Here is a 12,425-nt window from a genome sequence, read left to right as displayed (position 1 = left end):
AAGCAGAAGCCCAATTCCATTTGGGGCAGATAATATCTGATTCCATGCGGTACCACATGTAGTAAATGCCCTGGATCAAGAGACAGCATGCCGAGTTTCTGATTTCCTGTGGCAGACTCAAGAGTCTACTCATCCATATCTTTTGCCTGTCACAACGTGAGCAAGCAGCCCATTTACTTCACTTGGATGGCTTGGGAGACAAGACCCCTTCTGTGCTCATGAATGAAATGCTGGCACTAGCAGAAAGGCATAGGACCTGCCTCATGTTTGAGTAGGCTTTCTTGGAACAGATGCCAGAAAATATCCACATACTGCTGGCCGATGAGGATTTCAGTGACCCATGGAGAGTCACGGCCCGTGCTGACATTCTATGGATTAAGCAAGAAAGCATGACATCCGTAGGACAGGTCACCAGATCTCGCTCACAGCAGCAGGGCCATGCAACTCCAACATTAGACCGGCAGCAGGGTCGACCAAATCTGTTGTCATACTGCCAGTTGCTAGGAGACAACGGGACAAAGAGAGCATCCATTGGTGTTTTTATCAACGATGGGACTCAGAAGCTCGCCACTGCCAACATCCCTGTGCATTTCAGGGAAATGCCGGGGTCAGCCGTTGCTAATGGATGTGGTGGCTGGCCATCGAGACACCCTTTTATATGTCTGGGATAGACATTCCAGCCAGTGTTTCTTGGTGGATACAGGGGCTGAGATCAGTGTGCTTCCCCCTTTGTGGTGTGACATACGTAATAGAAAATCCGGGCCATCATTGAAAGCCACAAACTGCAGTGCTATCCAAACATTTGGCATGTGTAGGATCCTGCTTCAGTTCGGCAATACTAAGTTCATGTGGACATTCACATTGGTCGTGGTCACACAACCGCTACTGGGAACTGATTTTCTCAGAGGACATGGCCTGCTGGCTGATCTAGAGGAATGAAGGCTCATTCATACCTTCGCCCTAGGTGAGGTCAAGCTGCCAGCCCCACATTTAGGCTCCATTACTCTTTTGGAGAATGAATTTGCCAGGTTGGTGGTGGAATTCCCCACAATAATTATGCCACAATTCACTTTGGCGACACTGAAACATGGTGTGCAGCACCACATACCAACTGGAGGGCCACCGTCGCATGCCTAAGCTCATAGGTTCCCTTCAGATAAACTTAGTCTGGCCAAAGAAGAGTTTGAAAGGATGGAGGACATGGGTATTGTAAAATGGCCTGATAGCTCCTGGGCATCCTCGCTCTACATGGTACCCAAGGTCGCAGGTGCATGGAAATTCTACAGTGATTACCACAGTTTGAATGAGGTTACCACACCGGATTGCTACCTGGTACCGCATTTACAGGATTCTGCATCCAACTTGTCGGGACCCTGCATCTTTTCCAAGGTGGACCTGGTGTGGGGGTATTATCAGATCCTTGTCCATCCAGATGACATTTGACAAACAGCTATTATTACATCCTTTCACCTTTTTGAAGTCAGAAGGATACCTTTTCAGCTCAAGAATGCCGTGCAGATTTCCATTGTTTAATGGACAGTGAGACACGATCTCGACTTTACCTTCATATACCTAGATGACATAGTTATTGCTAGCCTCAATCGTCATGAACATCTGTCCTACCTGCGCAAGCTTTTCACTCAATTGAATGAGTTTGCACTGACCATCAATCAGGCCAAGTGTCAATTCGATTAGTGACCATCGACTTTCTGGGCCGTAGAATCAAGAAACATGGAGCAAAGCCACTACCAGCAAAAGTTGAGGTGATCCGGGCATTCATTAAGCCCTGCACAGTTAAAGGCCTCCAGGAGTTCATTGGAATGGTGAACTTTTATCACTGGTTTCTACCATCAATGGCTCACATAATGTGTCCCCTCTTCACCCTGGTGCCATCCAAGGCAAGGGATGTCACTTGAGATGAAGAACTGTCAGCAGCATTCGAGAATGCCAAGGAAGCACTAGCTAATGCTGCATTGCTGGTCCACCCAAGAACGGATGTTCCGACAGCCCTGATAGTGGATGCATCTAGTACGGCATAGGAGGGGTGCTTGAACAGTAAGTACATCGATAGGACATTAGAAACCATTGGCTTTCTCTAGCAAGCACCCAAGACCTCCAGAACTCAAGAGCAGTGTTTTTTTTTTAAAATCTAGAATTGTTGGCACTGTACCTAGCTATCAGATATTTCAGGTACTTTCTAGAAGACAGGTATTTCACGGCTTTTACAGACCACCAGCTGCTTACATTTGCTTTCACTAAGGTATCAGATCTGTGGTTGGCTCATCAACATAGACATTTATCATACATTTCCAAGTTCATGACAGCCATTGAACACATCTCAAGAAAGGCCAACATAGTGGAAGATGCACTGTTTTGCCCACCATACAATCTGTGCAGATCTTAGCCCAAAGGATGGACTATGTTGTGTCTGTGAAAACACAACAGGCAGACGAAGAAGTTCCACATCACGGAACAGCAAACTTGAACCTGCAACTGGAAAAAATTTCGGTAGGCCCGGGGGAGCTCAAACATCTATGACGTATCTAAAGAATGTCCTTACCCAATCGTTTTTTTTTTTTTTTTTTTTTTGTCCTTACCCAATCGTTCCGGTTGCCTGGAATCAGCAGATATTTGACGTGGTACACGGTTGGCACATCCATCGATAAGAATGATTGTCTGGATGGTAGCCACAGATTTGTGTGGCACGGGCTTTGAAAACAGGTCAGCAGTTGGGTGAAGACATGCACTTGTTGCCAGACATCCAAATACCAACAACACATGAAAGCCCCACTACAATCTTTTGAGCTGACATATTGGAGGTTGGACCACGTACATGTGGACATTGTAGACATCCTGCTGGTATCATGTGGTTCCCATTTTTTTCTCACTATAGGGGATCGGGACATGCGGTGGACAGAGGTGGTTCCACTGGCAGACATGACTACCAACACCTGCACAGGGCCCTCATTGCTGCTTGGATAGCACATTTTGGTCTGCCAGCACACATCACATCAGACAGGAGTGCCCAATTCATGTGGAACCAAGTTGCACCACACAACTGCATACCACCCACAATCCAATGGACTAGCAGAAAGATTCCACAGGCATTTGAAATTGGCCCTTATGGCACATCTGCAGGAACCTAACTGGGTTGATGAATTGCCATGGGAACTCTTGGGTGTATGAATGGCACCCAAGGATGATATAGGTACCTCAATGGCAGAGCTGGTCTATGGTGCGTTTGATGATTCCAGGAGAATTTGTATCAGACTCACATGGTCGGGAAGAGACACTCACAGCGGTCCTAAGCAAGCACCACGAGCTCAGTTCTTTAGCGTCCATACCAACATATCAACACAGTCAGGCCAGGTCCTATATACCGCAAGTACATTTTTGTACAGAAGGGAGCACACCAAGCAATTGGTTTCTTCTATACTTCTCTCCTACCTACTACATAAAGTACATGAAAAATATTTATGTTATGTGAGATGAAAAGAAAACAAGGTTTCAATGTGCAGTGGCCCTCAGGGCCTCCAGTAAGAATGGCTGCAGAAGAGGACTGCAGTGATTTAAGCTATGGACATATGTTTTAAATAGAAAATAAAAACTCACTTGAAGCAATGAGTGTCTAGAACATGATGCATGTTAGTCTGGTGGATGCAACTTACTAGATGTCTTAAGGAGGGAGCTGGAATGGTCCCTAACCTAGACGTACAGTAGACTGGATAAAGAAGATTGCATGACTTTATAGTAGCACATTTTTGCAAATTTTAGAAATTTTCTGATTTGTTTTGAACATCTTATTTTTTTTCAAAAATTATACATAGTGACATTTTAAATAGACAATATATTAAACTTTTTTCTCACAAACACAACAAAAACAAAACAGTCCCTCCCTCCCTCCCTCCTCCCCTTCCATACATACAGATCCATTCACCATCAGAGCTTACATATATTTTAAGTATATAGAATACAGTTGGGGAAACTATGTTTTTGTATATATGATAGTTACTTTTATACCTTTTTTTGTTTCTTTTTATTACTGTATCTGAGTTCCTATGTGGTCCAGGTATGGCTGCCAGACCTTGACAACAGTTTCATATTTATTCTTTAAGTTATATGTGATTTTTTTTTCCCATAGGTATACAGCTGTTCATTTCCGCAGTCCATCATGCTGTAAGTCGAAAGGAATTGGACTTCCAAGTGATCGTGATAAATTTTTTCACTACAACCAATGCTATTTTTATGAAATTTGATATTTGATCAATTATTTCCATGAAATTACCTAGTATATATAGCTCTGGTTTGCCTGTAAAGACCACCCCTGCTATCCTGGTTAATTTTTCTGCGATTTCTTGCCAAAATGGCCTCAATTTCACATACGACCACGTGGCATGTAAAAATGTTCTTGTCTCAATCCCACATCTGAAATACATCTCTGAAATTTCAACTTTTGATCTGTGTAACTTTTGTGGAATAAGATGTAATTGGTGTAAAAAAAATTATACAGAACCAGTCCATATCTTGCATTTATAATTGATGTCACGCTGTCCTTACACCAATCTGACCAGTTTCTTTCTGAAATCACCAAGTCCAACTCCCATCTTTCCCTTGACCTCTGCAACCCTGGTTTTATACTTTCGCTCTGAAGAGCATAGTACATTTTTATACAAATGTAGATGTATTCCCCATTAAAACTGTTCATTCAGTTTCACTAATTTCAGGTGGGGTCAAGGTTGATCCCCATCTTTCTCTTAAGAATGATCTAAGCTGGAGAAAACAGAAGGTCCCATGGCTACTCCATAGTTGTGTTTTAATTGTTCAAAGGACACGAGTTCCTTCTATGTAGCAGTCCTTAATATATCTTATACCTTTGTCATACAACAAATTTAATATTCTATTGACCATATTCATAGGCATTAACACATTTTTACACAATGGCACTTTTATTGATATTCCTACTTTTTTTCTACACATTCATTAATTTCTTGCCATGTTCTAATAATATGTATTAGAATGGGGTTATCCATCTTTTTCTTTAGTGATTTGAAACTCCAATTATAGATAAAGTCCTCTGCTTCCCCCTCCTCCATTGAGTACATTCCCATTTGAACCCAAGATGGAGGGGGAGTCCTCCCAGCCCATAGTCCCATGTCAGTTTTCCAATGTAATTCTCGGTATCTTATTATTCCATAGGAACTATCTAACATGGTTATTTAGTAGCTTTTAAAAGTTTTTTGTTAACAGAATAGGCAGCAATTGAAAAAGGTATTGCAGTTTTGGCATCACTTCCATTTTGATGCAGTTAACCCTTCCCACCAAAGTAATCGGTCAGTCTCTCCATTTCTTTAGGACTCTTTCTATCTTCCCAAGAAAAGAAACATAATTTAGTTTGTACAGATTTTGCAAGTTATTGCCAATTGCTATTCCAAGATATTGTATTCCATCCACCTTTCATTTAAATTTATTTCCTTTTTGGTATCTTTCATATTCAAAATTTGTTAATGCATTATCTCACTTTTATCCATATTTATTTTGTAGCCTGATATTCTTCCATATTTTTCGAGTGTTACTTGTAATTTTTCCATAGATTTAGCCGGGTCTGATCGGTAAAATAGCACATAATCAGCAAATAGACTGATTTTGTGTTCTTCTTGCTCGACTTTGAAGCCCTTTACATCCGGATCCCTTCTCATTATCTATCCCAGCAGATCAATTGCTAAAGTAAAGAGCACTGGGGAGAGAGGGAATCCCTGTCTACTCAAGGGAACACCGCCAACATCTGATTATTTGTTATTATTTTAGCTTGTGGTTTATGGTATAAAATTTTTATCCAATTTTATCCATGGTTCAGCTATTCCAGAGTTTTCCAGTGTTTTAAATAAAAAGGGCCATTCCAAATGGTCAAATGCTTTATTCTGTGTCTAGGGAGACTGTAATATTTGGATTTTGTTCAGATTTAGCCATGTGTATTACATTAAATAATCTTCCTAAACTATTTGAGGAATGCCTTCCTTCAACAAATCCTGCCTGGTCCTTATGTATCAGTTTTGGCAAGTATTGTCCTAACCTATTAGCCAAAGCTTTCACTAGTATCTTATAATCAGCATTTAACAGGGATAGTGGTCTGTTTGACAATGTTTTTGTGGGTCCCTATTCTTTTTTGGTAATGCTGTAATAATCATGGTTGAGAATGACTCCAGGATGGGCTGTGTTTCCACAGCTTGGCCCATGACATCCATTAAAAGGGGGGATTAATATTTCTTTAAATTGTCTATAAAACTCAGGTGGAAATCCATCTTCTCCCAGTGATTTATTAGCCTGAAGAGTGCCCAGGACCTTTTCGATTTCTTCCCTTGTGATGGGAGTATGTACTTCTATCCTTTCTCTCTCTCATCCAGCCTTGGAAGTTCAACATTCAACAAAAATTCTTCCATTTCATTCTCATCTCATAATTCTGATTTGTATAGTTTCGTGTAATATTGTATAAAAAATGTCATTAATTTCTTTTGCTTATATACTAGTATCTATTTCTGTTTTTATAGCATTTATCATTCTTGATGACTCCTCTGTTTTAATCTTTCAAGCTAAAACATTGTGTGCCCATTCACCCAACTCATAGTATTGTTGTTTAGTTTTTAATATAGCTTTTTCTGTCCTACATGTTTATCTTATATATTGTAATGTATTTTTATTCTCCAGTCAAGTAGAAGACAAGGCTGAGAGAAAATTTAATAGAAATATATAATGATGAGAGGTCTGGATAAAATGGATGATGAGAGGCTATTTCATTTAGGGGAGACTTTGAGATCTAGATCTATTAAAATAAAAAGAAATAACAGTGACACAAAGAAAAATGTTATCCAATATGGGTTTGGAATGAATCCTGAATGCACCACCTTCTGATGTAGCAGAGGGTGGGTTTCTTTGTGGTGAGAGATTATGTTGTGTTTGTATTGTATATACATATGTTTTTGGGAGATAAATTGGGAAAGGTTTTTTTTAGTGTAGGTCACATACCAAAACTTTAAAACAGATCTTATTTAAAATACTGGAGCTCTGTGCATGCTAGACATGTTGGCCCCATAGCCTTTGCAAAAGCTTTGGTGGGTGCCCCAGAGACTTCACTAATGGATTGTTGTTTACAAAAAGGCCACAGATGAAAGAACTTGTCAGAGCCACAGACTGGAGTAGAACTTGCTGTTCTAGGAGGGTCAGGTGATTTTGCAAAGAGAGAGAGACACACTCAGAGATCAGTTCTGCAGTTTTACAGTCAGCAGCAGCAGCTGGGACTGGAACAAGACAAGCTGGAAAGGTTGTGGAAAACCCCATTTGGAAGACGGGTTCTAAGTGTTTAGTTCAGCCTGGTCAAAGCCCTTGTGGTTCATGCAAGAGGAGAGGACTGGCTCTCTAATGTTTCACTTGAAATAAGAGAAACAAAAAGGAACTCTGTGGTGACCTGAAAGAAAGAGGTTACCATCTGGAGAACACTGATGGGGCAAGATTCTTCGGCAAGACACTGAAGGGGCTTAAAAAAGGAATCAGTTGTGGGTGCCCAGCGAACAACACATCTCTGAAAACTGACAAGAATCTTCCTGAGCGGTAACCATTTACCTTTCAAGCACCAAAGCTTGGTGAACTTTATAAATGTTAAATTCTGTGCACAGAATAAGAATTGCCTGCAACCAGTGAACTTGTAGGAATGAGAAGTGAGATTGGACTGTGAATCAAAGAACTTTTCTGAACTTACACACACATTACATACATGTGCGCTTAGAATTAGAAGGGGGTTAAGTTAGTTTGTTAAGTCAATAGTGACAAGTTAAAGTGTGATTCTGTTTTCATGTTTAAAGATAAATATGAAAAAGGCGACTTTTATTTATGTAACAATTTGTCTTGGTGAATATCTATTGCTGCTGAGTTTTGGGGTCCTCTGGGCTCATAAAACTACAAAAGAACCCTATTAGCCCACCCTCCCCCCAAACTAATCTAATCCCAAATCTAAAATATAAGATATTTCATTATAAAAACAATTACATGTAATTAATTGCGTCAGTTGACACTCAAAGACCTCAAAAACATCATAAAGTTGTTATATTTTTTTCAGGAAAACTTCACTGATCAAGAAAGAAATTAATAAAATCATAATTTTAATTTTATTATTTTAGCATAATGACCCCAAATTTGCAAAAATAAAGAATATTTATCCCTTAAATCATACGTAATTTTTTCTAATGGAATACAACTTTGAATCTCAACATGCCATCTATCTATTGTTAATGAAACATCAGATTTCCATGTTACAGTAACACATTTTCTTGCTATTACCAAAACCAACTTAAAAAACTTTAATTGGGAATCTGACAACAATAATTTAGGGGTAACACTTTCAAAATTTCCTAACAAAAGTAATTCAGGATTTAAAAGAAAATTCACTCCTGTTATCTGTTGTAAAAATGTACTATTAGAAACCCAAAAAGGGTTAACCTTTCAACAAAACCGTGTCGAGTGAAGAAAAGTTCCAGTTTCTGAGGAGTAATATACAATTGATGTAAAAAATTATAATGAAGTAATCTATAATCATTAATAGTATTCATTATAACCTCTTTATACAAAATTTGCCAGATTTGTTCAACTATTATCGTGTCCAAATCTCATTCCAATTGTTCTTTTGAATTAACAAACCTACTTTAGGTGTCTGTTCTTATAATAATATATATGCAATTGAAATAAATGTTTTAATCATTCCATAAGCCATAATTAATTTCAAATTTGAAAGATCTTTTAAAATAATTTCTGGTCCCAATTTCTCTTTCAAATAAGCCCTCAGTTGAAAATAACAAAATAATGTATTGTAAGGTATACCATATTTAATCATTAATTGATAAAAAGACATCAGTCTATTATTAACATAACAATCCCCCAAATTAGAGATTCCCTTGTGCTACCATATGTTTAAAAAGGATTATCTTTTGAAAAAAACAATGAAAGATTAATTAATGGTGTTTTTAATGAAAGAATATATCCATCAGTTTCTAGTTTAACTTTATTCCAGATAGTCAACAAATGTTTTAGTATTGGAACTTCCTTATCTATTACTTTGGGTTTAAATGCCCATTTATAAATAAATTCATCTAGTTTAACTCCTCCTATCTTATTTAGTTCAATATCCACCATGAAGGTCTAATTTTAATGAACATAAAAATCTTAATTGTGTTGCTCTGTAATAATTCTTAAAATTTGGAAGTTGTAGTCCTCCTTGTTCATATTTCCATGTTAATTTTTCTAATGACTTTCTTGCCATCTTCCCTTTCCAAAGAAATTTCATAACTTGCTTATTGAAATCATGAAAAAAATTGAGGTAAAGATAATAGGTAAAGTTTGGAATAAATATTGAAGTTGTGGAAAAGTATCTTAATACAATTAACTCTCCCAATTAAAGTAATTGGTAAACTTACCTATTTATTTAAATGTTCCTCTATATTTTTAAAGTAATGGAATATAATTTGATTTATATAAATTTTTCAAATTAATATTAATATATACCTAAATATTTAATCTTATCTGTCCATTTAAAACAAACTGCTTGTCTACATTGTGAATAATCACCTTTTACAAGTTCCATTACTTCACTTTTATCCCAATTTATCTTGTATCCCAAAATGACTATATAGTCTAGATAATGATATTTGTGGTTGAGTTCAATAAACTAATACATCATCAGCAAATAAATCTGATTTATCTCAAATCCTTTGAATTGTTGATCATTTCTAATTTTTTGTGCATGTGGTTCTACAGCTAAAGCAAACAAAGCTGATGATAAAGGACACCCCTACCTACTAGATCTATTTAATTTAAAAGATTGAGATATCTGTCCACTAGTAATAACTTTAACTTTGGGACTTCTATACAAGTCCTTAATCCAATTTATAAAGTTAATACCAAAACCAAATTTACTTAACACCTTAAATAAAAAATCCCACTTTAACCTATCATAAGCTTTTTCTGCATCTAAAGCTACAAGAAGACTAAAATCTTTTTTTCTGAGCTAAATGAATTATACTTAATAACCTTACTATATTCTCCAAAAAACCCACCTGATCCATATTTATTAAATCAGGAAGATATTCATTAATCTTATTCACCAATACTTTTGCTAGAATTTTATAATCTACATTTAACAGATATCGAGGTCTATAAGAAGTAGGTTTTAATTGATCTCTATCCTTTTAAGAATAACCATAATTATCACCATAGAAAATGTTTCTGGAAGACAATGTTGTTTAGAAGCCTGTTGTATTACATTGATAAATAATGGAATCAATAAATCTTTAAACTCTTTATAGAATTCAACTAGAAACCCATCTTCACCCAGAGATTTATTATTATTTAAACTAGTAAGTGCATCATAAATCTCCTATTCAGTAAAAGGACTCTCTAATCTATCTAAACTTTCTTGAGTCAAAGATGGCAATGTTAATTGTGACAAATAATTATCTATAGCCTCTTCATCTTGTAGTGAATCAAATGTATACAACTCCTCATAAAATTCCTTAAATACATCATTAATTCTTTGTGGCTTATATATCACTTCATCATTATCCTGTTGTATAGCATTAATTGTTCTAGAAGATTGTTCCACTTTTAATTGCCAAGCCAAAACTTTGTGATCTTTCCCCTAACTCATAATATTTCTGCTTAGTTCGTAATTTCATTTTCTCTGTTCTATATGTTAACATTGTATAATATTGTAATTTTTTTTCAATTAGTCAAATTCTACATTTATCCTCAGGAGGAAGATTTTTGAATTTCTTTTTCCAATAAAGTTATCTCCTTTTCCAATTTGTCTATATCTTTCATGTATTCTTTTTTAAGTTTTGAAGAACAACTTATAATTTGACCTCGTAAATAAGATTTCAATATATCCCAAATAACAAACATGTTATCTACTGAATGCAAGTTAGTTTCACAAAACAATTGAATATGTTGTCTTACAAATAAACAAAAATCTGGTCTCTTCAATAATAAAGAATTCAATCTCCATCTATAAACTAAATGTTGTTTTTCTGTAAATTCCAGCTCAATTAAAAGAGGAGAATGGTTGGATAATAATCTAGTTTTATAATCCACAGCAATCACTCTTGATTGATTTTGAGCAGAAAGCATGAAAAAAAAAATCAATTCTAGAATATTCATCAAATCTGGTAGAATAAAAAGAGTAATCCCTTTCCATAGGATGCATTCTTCTCCATATATCAATTAAATTAAAATCTTTCATTAAAGATAACAATGTTTTAGCTGCCTTTGATTTCACTATTTCTTGAAGACTTATCCAATACAGGTTCTAAACAAAAATTAAAATCACCACCCACCAAAACATTTTCATGTCCATTTACTAAGTTTAAAAAAGTATCTTGTATAAATTTCTGATCTAAATTTAGTGCATAAATATTCAATAAAGTCCATTCTTCAGAAAATATTTGACAATTTAACTATAAGATACCTTCCTGCCGGATCTGCATTTTAACTTGAATTGTATCTTGAATTTTAACTGGTACATTTTATTTTAAATAAAATTGCCACTCTCCTAGCTTTAGAGTTAAATGTAGAAAAAGCTACTTGACCTATCTCTTTTATAATCTCTTTTCAATTTTAAGTGTTCACTTTCAGTTAAATTAGTCTCTTGTAAAAAAGCAATATCTACTCCTAATTTCTTAATATACGATAATACCTTCTTTCTTTTTATGCATCCGTTAATCCCATTACTATTAAAACGTAATATCTTAACTGTTTTACCCATTATTTTCCAAATTTTTGACATACATTCCTATCCAGGAAGAATTCCCATAAATTAAATTGGTCTGAGGTGTCATCATCTGCAATCCAAAGCACTGAACTTTTACATAATATTTTTATTTTGAACAAGTGATAAATTAAGAAACAAAAAATAATAAAACCCTCCCTCCCCAAAATGCCAGAAAGACCAGCATTACCACCCTCCATTTTACCGGTCGTGTTTAAACCACAAAAAAGCATGTAGTCATCAGAAACTAACAAACACAACCCCCGACTCCCGGGGGAAAAAGAAAAATTATAGAAAGAGAACAAACTCCCCATTCTTAACTGGATTAAACTCTTTCCTCCTCTTCAAAAGATCTTGACTCATATCTGGATTTTTAAAAAAAGATCTCATCACCCTTGTAATTCAAAGGTCTATGTTCTTTAGCTCTTCTCATTGCCAATCAAAGTATATTTTCTCCATCTTGATAGTTTAAAAATCTGATCAGGGTCTTTGATTCGGTCCTGGATTTGGTCGGAGAACTCTATGGGCTCTCTCAATCAAAATTTTCTCTTTGAAGTTTTCTCGTCCAAATAGTTGCGGTATTCAATCTTGAAAAAAGTAAATTACATCTTGGCCTTCTTTA

At 36.1% G+C, this 12,425-nt stretch overlaps 1 protein-coding gene across 16 annotated transcripts in view; it reads right to left on the bottom strand.

Annotated features, from left to right (window-relative positions):
* The window catches only part of ppp1r42 (protein phosphatase 1, regulatory subunit 42), a 107,549-nt gene that overhangs the window by 68,208 nt on the left and 26,916 nt on the right, over window positions 1-12,425 (bottom strand). The gene's annotated exons all lie outside the window — the stretch shown is intronic.

The sequence above is a fragment of the Narcine bancroftii genome, chromosome 2, assembly GCF_036971445.1.
Source record: "Narcine bancroftii isolate sNarBan1 chromosome 2, sNarBan1.hap1, whole genome shotgun sequence".
Classification (NCBI taxonomy): Eukaryota; Metazoa; Chordata; class Chondrichthyes; order Torpediniformes; family Narcinidae; genus Narcine; species Narcine bancroftii.
The sequence above is the reverse complement of the archived record's forward strand: the minus strand, read 5'-3'. Positions and strand labels throughout refer to the sequence as shown.